Here is an 11,191-nt window from a genome sequence, read left to right on the forward strand (position 1 = left end):
TTTTTTCAGAGTGCTGTAATTTTCAGTGTAGAGGTCTTTTGTTTCCTTTGTTAGATCGATTCCTAGATATTTCATTTTTTGGTTGCTACTGTGAAAGGGATTATTTCCCTGATTTCTCTCTCTTTGAGTCTGTTATTTGTGTAGAAGAAGGCTATTGATTTTTTAATATTTACCTTGTATCCAGATATTTTACTGAATCTGTCAATCAAGTCTAGAAGTCTTTTGGTGGAGTTTTTGGGTATTCTGTGTAGAGTATCATATCATCAGCAAATAATGACAGTTTCACTTCTTCCTTTCCTGTCTTTATTGCTTTTATTTCTTTCTCTTGTCTAATTGCTGTGGCTAGTGTTTGCAGGCTCCCTTTTAGATAGCTGTGACCTTGGCTGGCTTAAGACAAATATTTGCTCCCGATGCTCAGGTCCAGGCGATGAGGGGTTAGCTCGATTTTGGCTACCTTGGTGCAGAGCTTCTGAATCACACGTGAACAAACCCTTTCTAAGAGGAAATCAGGGTTTCAGCAGAGGAGGGTGCAGCATAGTGGGGAGGCCAGGCCGGCTCGCAGCTGAAGAACCCCAGGGCTCAGTGCTCGGCCGTTTCACCTTCCTTCTCCGCACCTGTCTGGGTATTCTGTGATTGTATGGAGCAGGCTTGGCAGGAGAATCTGAAAGTAAGCAATGAAACAGAAGAGAGCACCCCGCATTCTGACCCTGAAGACAATAAGCAGGCTCGCTCACTGCGCAGCAACCTCAACTGTGGGCTGGGGACCAAGAGTGGACAGATGCACTGCAGTCCTGGGGGTCCAGGGCCTGAGTGCAGGGCCGCGTGCCGAGCCTCTCTTGGGGAACCTGTGGCCAGCCACCCTCGCCCCCGAGGTCTGTGGGCGGCACATGCTGTGACACATTGCCATGGGCATCCTTCCCCATCTGTGTTCACAGCAGATCCGGTCTTACAGGCTGGCCTCTGGATCAGCGCTCTGCCCACTGGTGGCTCTGCGCCCCTGAATGAGCTCCGCATCTCCTCAGGAGAGGGAGGTGACCCCTCTCCACTTCCAGAGGTGATTGACACCAACCCCTCCCCAAACCGGGCTTGGAGCCCCATTTGAATGCCGCATTTTCTGATTGTTTGGTGAACTTGGAGGTGCCCTTCCAGGCCCAACTTTCTGTCTGAAGCAGGGAAAGGGCCACCCATTGAAGAATCACCCTGGGTGTCCACAGCCTCGGGCATTACTGTCACCTGGCCACCTGCAACTCACATGGAGAGCAGCTCTGCCCTGGGCGGGAGGTGGTCCCGGAGCAGGCTCAGGCGTCTGCTCTCTCAGGGACACGAGGAGCCCTTGGCCAGGGAGCCGGGTGAGCTCAGAAAGAAGGGCCTGCTGTCTGTTTCTTCGGGTTCACCCCACAGAGGCAAAAGCAAAGGTCAGGGGAGGAGGAGGACACTCCCACAGATGGGGCTTGCAGGTCTCTTGCCTTCAGGCAGCATCGCGGCCTCCCGGCTTGGGCCATGCTGTGTGAGCTGCAGGGCTGGGAGTGGAGCCCAGATCTGGAGAGACCTACACTCGGCTCTGCCGGCAGCCTTGGAGAGGGCAGAGTGGACAATGGAGAAGGCTGGTGCCACAGTCCCCATGACCACTTCCTGGGTCCTGCTCCTGAGTAGGTGGCCAGAGCTTTCCATGGTGGTTTCCCAGCAGGACCTGCATCTGCGCTGGGGCCTCTGCTTGCTGCCGGACATGGAGCATCCTGCAGATGCCTGGCCTTCTGCCGCCCATGATGTGTCCTCACCTTTGCTCTGTGGTGATGATCTGCCTGAGCACTGGGGAGACCCGAGATTCTGGCTCTGTGTCCACCTACTTTGGCTCCGCTGCCCAAGGCCACAGAGACAGGGCTGAGTGTGCTCACTCCCTGGTCCAGCCTGATGCAGGCCCCCACCCACCGCTGCTCCTACTTGCTGATCTGTGTGCAGAGAAAGGATCAGCCCTGAGTGTCCCGAGCTGGTTAAAGCACTTCCTACAGGAGTCGTCAGGCACAACAGCTGCTTCCTGGCTAGGCGGGCTCAACTGATTCAAGGAGGAGTGGTCAGCAGGGCTTCGGGGCCCTCGGCAATACCACGCAGTGCCTGGCATTGGCTCTCGGCCTGTCTGGCTGTAAAAGGCAACGAGACCAGCAGGGCTCGGGAGGTCCCAGGAGACACAGAGGCCTGGGGCAGACAGGAAGGACCAAGGGGACGAGGGGATGTCCCTGGGACGTGGAGGCACCTTCTGGGACAGCCTCCCAGCGTGCTATGCGTCCACGTGCTCCACACTGAGTCCCACACACACCTGAAGGTCAGGAGCCGGGGTGCACATGCACGGGGGAAACAAAACCACACCAGGTGAGATGGTGAGTCTCGAGCCTCAGTCCTGGGTCCCACTGGGCAGGAGGCAGAGGGGCCTGCAGATCCCTGAAGAAAGTGACCAGGAGACTGAAACAAGAAGCACGGCCCGTGTTCCATCCTCACACTGAGTCTCATAGCGCTGGCTGCATCTCTCGAGCCACTGCAAGCCTGGTTACAGCCATAATGGTTCACCTGCAGTTCACCCTCCAAGTGCATGCGGGTTGCATGCGCTGTGAGCCCCGCTTTACAGACCAGGGGACAGAGGCAGAGAGAGATCAAGTGACATCCTCCAGGTCCCCCCTTGAAAGTGGCTGAGCTAGAGCAGTTACTCTGGGACCAAAACTCCCAGCCACTAGGTGACAAGGCGGAGTCTCCCAAAGGCTAGTCCAGCCCGAGAACAGTCCAAGTGCTCAGCTTCCTGTCTTGGCTCCAGCATGCTCACGAGTCGCTGAGAGCCAGGACGGGCAGCTCGGGGACGACTGCGTGCACACTTCCCAACCTGTCTGGGAAATCCCTAGAGGCTCTGGAGAGCTGAGACCAAACCTGTTCCAGGGCCCAGTTTAGCTGTTCCCTTTGTCCAGGGGAGCAGACCCCAGTGCCCAGCGAGGTAGCAGTGCACCCCCCACTATTTCACGTCTAGTTTCCTGTCCAGATCTGCAGTGTGGGATTAGTGTCTGGATGTCCAGAATGGGCAGCAGGATTACCAGGAGTCCAGCAGCCTCACCCGGGCCTGTGGATGGGTTGTAAGCTGGGCAGCAGCTAGTGTGAGGTTCAGGAGGCTGGGCCTCATCCAGAAACCCATACTTAGCCATCGGACAGCACCAGGAGAAGCCGCAGCCTGAGTCACTTTAAACATTTCCCCTTTAAAATGCTGCATTTGGGGCTGGGGATTTAGCTCAGTGTTTCCGCCGCCTGCCTTGCAAGCAATAGGACCCAGTTTGATCCCCCAGTACCAAAATAAAATAAAATGCTGCATTTGGCATGTTCTACACACTGGCTGGGAGTTTGGAGGGAAAAGCTCTCTCAGTGCTCTTCCTTGGAGTGCAGGGGCTGTCGTCAGGAGTGAGAGCCATCCCTAGAGTCCTACACATGCACACGCTGCTCTTGGCTGTGTGAAGGAGCTGGGTCTGGAGGGTAGCGTGTCGGTCTGGGCAGCGCTCTGGCTCTGGTGCTGCCTGGGGAGAGGTCTATGGAGACCTGTTCTACCTGGGCTGCTGCTCACCCAGTGACAGCTTCCATGTGCATCCAGGCACGGTGCGTCCTGCCTAGGCTCAGCGTGGTGCATCTGTGTGGGGTCCAGGGTCCGGGGAGCCAGGTGTACTGTATCTCACCATCACCCACCCCTTTCCTCCGACCGAGTGCGTGCTGGTGAATGGGACACACGAGATTTCCTGCAGCATGGCTTCTCCACTGTGCTTTTTAGTCACCCATCTCCCCAGCACCCGGCATCACATCAGCCCCCGGGAGACTGTCCTCTGCCCCTGGCGGGAAGCCTCCACTGTGGACCTGCTCATGGTCCGTCTTTGGGAAGTGGCCGAGAATCCTGACTCTGTCTCGCGTCCTCTACCGTGGGCAGCATTCTCAGACCTCGGCCCTGAGCGGGGCTCTGTTTGAAGCCTCTCCGAGGTGGACCTCCGAGGGAAGTCAAGGCAGTACAAGAGCCTGAGGAAGGTCCTCAGCCATTGTGAGCTAGAGGTGCTACAGGGTCACAAGGGACAGTCCTGTGGCGACCTCCACAGCTTGGGGCAGCTGCCACCTCTCAGCATAGTGACAGGTGCCCAGTGGTGTCAGGGGACCTGGTGGCTTCCTCTGAGGGACACAGTGTCTCTGGAACTTGTGTGAGCACAGCACTGGCCGGTTGGCTGTGAGCAGCCGCAGTGTCCCCTACCCACAGAGTGCTATGAGCTTCTAGACCCACTCTGGGTCAGGGACAGTGGGGACTGAGACTTCAGAGCCTGCTGTGCCCCAGGCAGGTGGGACAGGGAGCCCGTGGCCCTTACTCCTCCTTCCCTCCCCTCCCTCCATCCTCCTTTCCTGAACCCACCCGACCCTGTTAACCACTGACCGTCCACCTCATGGCTGTCCTCTCCTCCATCCTGACGGCTCCTCAGGCTCCCCAGCTTGGAGAGCTTCCTCCCTTTCTGCAAACTCTTGGGACCCCACACTTTTGACAATGGCTGCCCACATTTCCTGCCTCTGCCATTCCTTGCTGAGGGCTTCTGGAGGTTCAGGAAGACTTCCCTCTGGACACTGTCCCCATGGGGCCACCAAAGACCAAGGACACAGTGCCCTTCTGGAGCCCAGCCCTGGGCGAGGCACAGTGGCACTGTCTGTTGTCTCAGCAGGTCCTTCAGTGGAGGAGTCACCCTCCAGCCTGCCTGGCAGGCGCTGCGGACATTCATGCTCAGATCTTGGACGTGAGAGCCAGTGTCCTCACAGGAGCCTCATTTGAAAGCCCACAGGTTCTCTGCAGTGTCTCTTGGAATTCAGGGCTCCTGTGTGAGGGCCAGGGGTGTCAGCCATACACTTTCCGTCATCTGGAGCCCTCATCAAGAACCTCTGGATGTGGGGTGACGTCCGTGTGCCCCTTTTGCAGGCAGTGTGTTCTCCCAGCTTTCCTGCTCACCTCGCCTGCTCAGCTTCCTCTCTCTGGGGACTGCGCTGTCTTGAGAACACGATGTTCTTTGTCCCGGCAGTGAGGTGGGGAAGTCATCCAGGGGCGCGGGGACAGTTGTTTTCTAAGGCAGGCGCCCAGAACAACAGAATACAAGGAAGCTGCCCATTGTCTTGCAGGTCCCAGTGCCAGCTGCTGTCTCCTGGTTTTCCCACCGCAGAGCAAAGTCCCTTCCCCTCTGCAGATGGGGTGGGATATCTGTTGGCCCGAGGATGTCAGGGTTTAAAGCGTGACCCCTCCTAACAGGGCTAATGGTGTGCACAGCACCGCAGGAGGACACTGCCAGGTGTCAGCCCTCAGAGCCCTGTGCTGGGAGTGAGTCAGGTGTCAGGCAGGTGGGGCCCTTTTTCAGGCGAGTGTGTTGTGGCTTTTCCTGCTCCCTCTCCTAGGGTGGAGATGGTGCACCTTTCCACTGTTCTGTGGGATAGAAGGGGGCCCTCCCCAAGCATCTGCTGTCCCTTTCCAGGCTCTGTGACTTTCTGATGCTGACCTCTGCCTGTCGGGGGCCTCCCTGAGCCCACAGTGAGGTTGAGTTCCACTCCTGGAGTGGCAGATCCCGGCTGCCTGGGTTCCTCCTGGTGGCTCTGGAGGATCCATCCTTGTCCCTTCCACCTGTCCCTGACTCCTCCCTGTCCTCTGCCCTGGGCCTTCTGTCCCATGTAGAAGGACCTGTGAGGACACTGGGTCCCCAGGATCCCCAACTTAATCCTGACTCTGTTCCCCTTTCCATGTGCAGTGACCGCCACCGCTTGTGGAGGGGCAGGAGAGCGCTGAGCTGCGGCCCTTACTGCCCTGCCTGCTTTGCCTCCGTTGGGCTCTGGTGACAGCACCTGCCGGGCACAGGCTCACGGTGGATGCTCCAGCCTCTGTCCCCTCAGCCGTCCCTCCCTGGAGCACATCGCCAGTGTCCCTGCTGGGGCTTTCGGCTGTTCATGGAGCGGTGCTGGCTGGGGAGGAGCACAGGGCTCCCAGGGACCTTCCAGAGGCTTCATCTAACCACAAGTTCACTGTCATGAGGAGGGGGTACAGGGCACCGACTCTGGAGCACAGAGTGGCTGTGTACAGCTCTGTTCTGCTGCCTGGGAGCAGCAATGGCCCCTGGTGAGGCCAGCCCAGGCTGGGGGCACAGGTTGTCTGAGTGCCCTGCGCCGCCACCTTCCTGGGCTTGTTCTCACAGAGGTCACCCAAAGCAGGAGCTACAGCTTCTCTCAGCACAGTGCCAGCGGCCCATCCTGGGACCCATGGGCGTCCTGAATTTGCCTCGCACAAGGCTTCCTACTCTTCCAGTTCGAGTCCTAACTCCTGTGGCACAGTGTCCTTGCCCCCATCTAAGAGGTCCCAGCTGGCCTGCAGGCACAGGTTCACATCCCCTGAGGAGTCAGGGTAGCTGTGGACGCCAGCGGCCACTGGCCCCACCCCGCCTGTGAGGAACCCAGGCTCTTCCTGGCTCAGCAATGGTCCTCTCACCACCACAGGCTCCTACACCGGGCAGCAGGGTCTGGGTGAGGAAGGCCTGCGGGTGCTGTCCTGTTCCTCCCACTGCTCTCTGTCCCTCTTCCCCAGGATGCTGTGAGACCTTGGGACTCAACCTTCTATCCCTGCCGCAGAGGGGACCGTGCTGTACTTCCCTCACCTTGGCCACATTTGTCTGCTCTCTGGGGTCATCAAAGTGGCTTCAGTCCTGTTCCACTTACCATGTGTCAGTCCCAGCTCCTCCTCTGGCACTGTCCCTTCTGTCCCCCAGTCCAGCCATGGCCGGAGGGACAGGAGGACAACGGGAAGTCGGATCAGCTCTCCAGTCCTCCCAGACCAGCTTCTCCACACATGCACGTGTGCACACACACATGGACTTCTTGTCTGGGTGAGGCAGTGCAGCCCCTGGTGGGCTTCTATGGGGTCCTGGGTGGGGGAGGGCCAGGTGGCCCTCTCTTGGGGGGCCTCCATGCTTGGCCTATGGCCCTTGCCCTAGACCCTAACTCTACCCTCCCTGCCCTGCTGTGTGGCTGCCCTTCCTTCAGGGCCCTTGAGTTGGGCAGCATCTCACCAGGCAGAGTCCTAACCGGACCCCTGTGCTCCAGGTCACCCTCCTGGCTCCCCAGGGTTGGAGGACCACAATCCCTTCAGTCGGTGCAGCCCTCAATCCAGGGCAGGGGAAAAGGGTGGGGGCTCCCCAGGGCCCTGGCTGCCCTTAGCCCAGCACAGTTGTCTGAGCTCAGAATGTGGGCAAGTGTGCTTCTGCCTTGACTCTGCTGCTCTCGTCAGCTCAGCAGTGTCCCCCGGGGTGAGTGGAACCTGGTTCCTTGGCTCTGGTTCCTCTTGTGCCCTAGGCAGGCCCTAATCCCTCCTCCTTTACCCCAGGGTGGGCCCTGGTCCCTCCACCTCCCACCCTAGAACCCCTAACTCTAACCCTAAACTTCTCAGACAGCCCTGGGGTGCTGAGGGCCAGGGAAGATCAGCAGGGCAGCTGGTTCTTGGACATATGGTCTCTTTGATAGCCTGGCCACCAGGCACTGACACCAACAGCTGCAGGCTGTGGCAATCCCCTTGCGTTCCCTCCCACATGATGGAATAACATCATGAAGGAACTCCCACACTCCCCAAGCCACACCACAGCACTGTGAAGGGGCCCCAGGGAGTGGGCTTCAGGGCCTCACTCCCAGGTGCCACCTGACTGTCCTCAGCAAAGCCTGTCCCATGCACGCTGAGGGGGCGTCATCCCTCAGGGGACTCGCCTTTGTGACCTGATTAAGAAGCAGGGCCTTTGGAACACACGTGGAGGGGCTGGTGGCCGAGCATTCGGCCTTGGGGCTGCAGAGGGGTCCCTCCCCTGGGCCTCAGGCAGCCAGGCTCTCCCTCTTCCTCCCCAGGACACAGGAACAGCAAAGTCCTCAGCCAGGGACCTGGTGAACAGGCCTGAGACACGTCCAGCGCCCGGGGGGGCAGGCCCTCGGCATCCCCTGCTCTCAGCACAGCACACAGCTCCCCCTGCCCAGTGGAGGTCCACAGTGCAGGTCCCACGGAGCAGCCCAGGGTGGTGTTTCTTCTTTTTCTAGTATTTACTTCATAAAACAGCATCTTCAGTGCAGAATGATCACACGAATCTTGGGAATCGGTGTTTGGACCGACATGGCTTTCCTCTTCTTGACCCCACCTTCTCCCCGCCCGCTCCCCCCTCCTTCTCTAGATCCTCTTCCTTTTCCTAAAAGATCTACCCCCTTTTCCTGTTATCTATCTTTTACTTTGCTCTTTATTTATACTTTGGGTTTCTCATGTAACAGACACCATGAGATATTTAAGCAGGTGTGCCTGACTTACTTTACCTCACTTTAGGGTGCAAGGTGCATCCATTTTCCTACAGATGATCATTCTCCGTGGCAGAGTGGTACTCTATTGTGTGTAAATACTACATTTTTAACTCTTTTGGGAAGATGTCTAAGAGGGAAATAGCTGAGTCAAATGGAATTCACAATTTTAGCTTTTGGGGGATTCTCCATGCTGATTTCAACAGAGGTTGTATGAGTTTACATTCCCACCAGCAATGTAGAATGGTTCCTTTTCCCCCCTGTCTAGCCAGCATTTGTTATTATTTGATTTCTTGATGATGCCATTCTTTCTGGGGTGACAGGGGATCTATGGTGCTTTGGTACCTCGAGAAGAGGGTTGGAGTCACCGCTGCCACCACACCAGGCCAGAAAGAGCAGCTCGCCCCCAGCCCAACTGGACGGTCTTGAAGGACGCTCTTCTGGAGGCACAGCGCTGAGCAGTGGGACCTGGGATGGGCCCTGCATTTGCCTGGCAGGGTGTCTGCCACTGCAGCTGTGCACAGAGTGCATACATGGCTCAGAAACTTTGAAAGTAGCTGCACTCCAGCCTCTAATTTTACTTCTAGAAAATTAACTGAGAAGAACAATCAGTTGTGAGAAGATATGTCTGTGTGTTTCTTTGCCACATTATTTATGAGACTCAAACACTGCCAAGAAAATCCAATGAAATTTTGAAACACACATCCTGGGAAATTTTCTCCCAGTATGACAAGCTATGTGGCAGGATTAGAGAAAGGTTTGGGTGGAAAATGTGTTCCAAATGATATGGTGTTGTGTTACAACTTTGTATAACTTCAAAAAATGAAGAAAAGATTTTATCTATTTCTTATATTTTCTAAAGTGGACACAAACCTTTTATACTCAGGCAGAAGCATTAAGTTACAAGTTTCATGCATGAAGTGTAGCAGTCGCTCCCAGTGAGATCCTCTGTGTCCAAGAACTGTGGCATGTCACCCATCCTCTTTGTGCCAACGTGGTGCCTGCCCTCCCAAGGCTCCTCCCCTCTGGTGGCCGTGCTCACCCCCAGCCAGCTGCCCTCTGGAAGGCTAGCTCCGACCTGGCCCTGCCCACCAACCAGCTCCTGTTTCTCACCCTCTCCCACAGCTGGTCAACTGGAATGGTTGCTAAGTGGCAGCTGCTGTGTTCAGGTGCAACAGGAGAGCACCGCCTCCTGGGCCTGGACTGGGGGAGGAGCTCTCTGTTGGAGGAGAAAGACACTGCTCCTGGCCCCGGGGCGGGCGGGGACCAACCTCGTGACCTGGGCTACCTGGAGCTTCACAAGTGCCATTCCAACCAAGACAGGACAAAGTCCCAAGGCCAAAACTTGATGTCTGAGCCTGCCCCTTGGCCCTGCGTATGGGGGGCAGCCGTGGCCAAGCTGCTGACCTGTCTGTGCCTTATGTATAAACAGGGAACAGCGGAGTTCTGACCTAGGCAGCTTTGGACCAGGCAGGGTCCGTGCTCGGAAGAGTCTGGACATAGTGGGTACTTGGCCAGACTCCGCAGCGCTGTTTGCTTTTTTCCTGCAGCAAACATGAGATCTCACTGTTCTGATGGGGTGGTGCATTCTGTGCCCTCCATGAGAGTGAAGGCTGCAGGCCCCCTCTCTGGGTGGGCAGGGCAGGCTGCAGACCTGGCAGGAGCTAAGGCTGCCATCCGAACCCCTCCTAGGCCTCACTCTCACTGATGAGATGAGGGTCCCCTCGGTGGCATCAAGTTTGACCACTCATCTTGTGGGAGATGTCCTCGTGGTTACCTCAAAGCTGAGACTGCTGAGTATCCTGGTGCCCCACAGCCACTGACTTGCAGCCAACCCAAGTGGCTGGCGGCCCTGCCTGGGAGGCCATGGAGTAGCAACAGCCCTAAAGGACATGGCCCAGCAGAAGGAGGACGCAGGCCCACTGAGTGCCTGCATGGTGATGTTCAGGGGCAGGAGGCCAGTATGGGTGGGAGGCTTTGGAGTTCAAGGCCGGGAAAGATACAGCCATCAGCAGCAGTCCTCAAGGGACTGGCACAGTTCCCCCTTGCTGGCTCACACTCTGGGGTGTGTTTGCCCTGGGGACCCAACATGGCAAGGTGCAGCAGCCCTGTGAGCCCTGAGAAGCAGTCTGAGGCCCGCCTGGCCAGAAGGGCCAAGGACCAGAGCCCTAGGCCCCTCAGGAAAGAGGGCCTGGGCAGCATGTTCTTCCTGGTGGCTGGCACTTCCCAGGTGTGTGGACGTGGGCCGGCATGGAACAGCATGCCCAGGGTCCCTGGATCAGGATGGACCCTCAGAGGGCAGTGCAGAGGCTTTGGCATGGGCAGCCCGGAGACATCTGTCACACAGGAGTGCTCATTCAGTAACACTCACCAACCCCTCTCCCTGTGTGTGAGATCTAGGACCAAGAGGAACTACTGAAGTTCAGTGGCATTTTGTTCTTCTTAAAGTAACAGTTTCTGTTTCCCCCAGTACTTCCTACATGTGGTTATTGGCCTCTTATTTTATGTTGTAATTACACGCTTCCAGCTGTTGTTGCCTCTCAGGCTGTGAGCTCTTAGAGGGCACACACTGTGAGCCCCTCACCTTTGTGTCCCTGGGGTTCACACAGGGTAGTGGGCACGGGAGTTGTTGGGCCTTGGATGCTGGGCGCACACCTTGCTGGTCTGGGTCGCCAGGCCCTGGATTTTCCAGCCGCTCTGAAAGGTTTCTCTTCAAGGAGGAGCGCTCACCTGTGGTCCTGCCCCCAGCAGGCCTCCCGCAGCATGGGCGGGGACAGGCCAGGTCTGGGTGTGCACCTGCGCCAGCAGGCCCGCGGGATGCAGGCGGCCAAGGCCCAGGGCGGCG

This window comes from Fukomys damarensis, unplaced genomic scaffold (genome assembly GCF_012274545.1).
Source record: "Fukomys damarensis isolate Sample0158 unplaced genomic scaffold, DMR_v1.0_HiC HiC_scaffold_6, whole genome shotgun sequence".
Taxonomy (NCBI): Eukaryota; Metazoa; Chordata; class Mammalia; order Rodentia; family Bathyergidae; genus Fukomys; species Fukomys damarensis.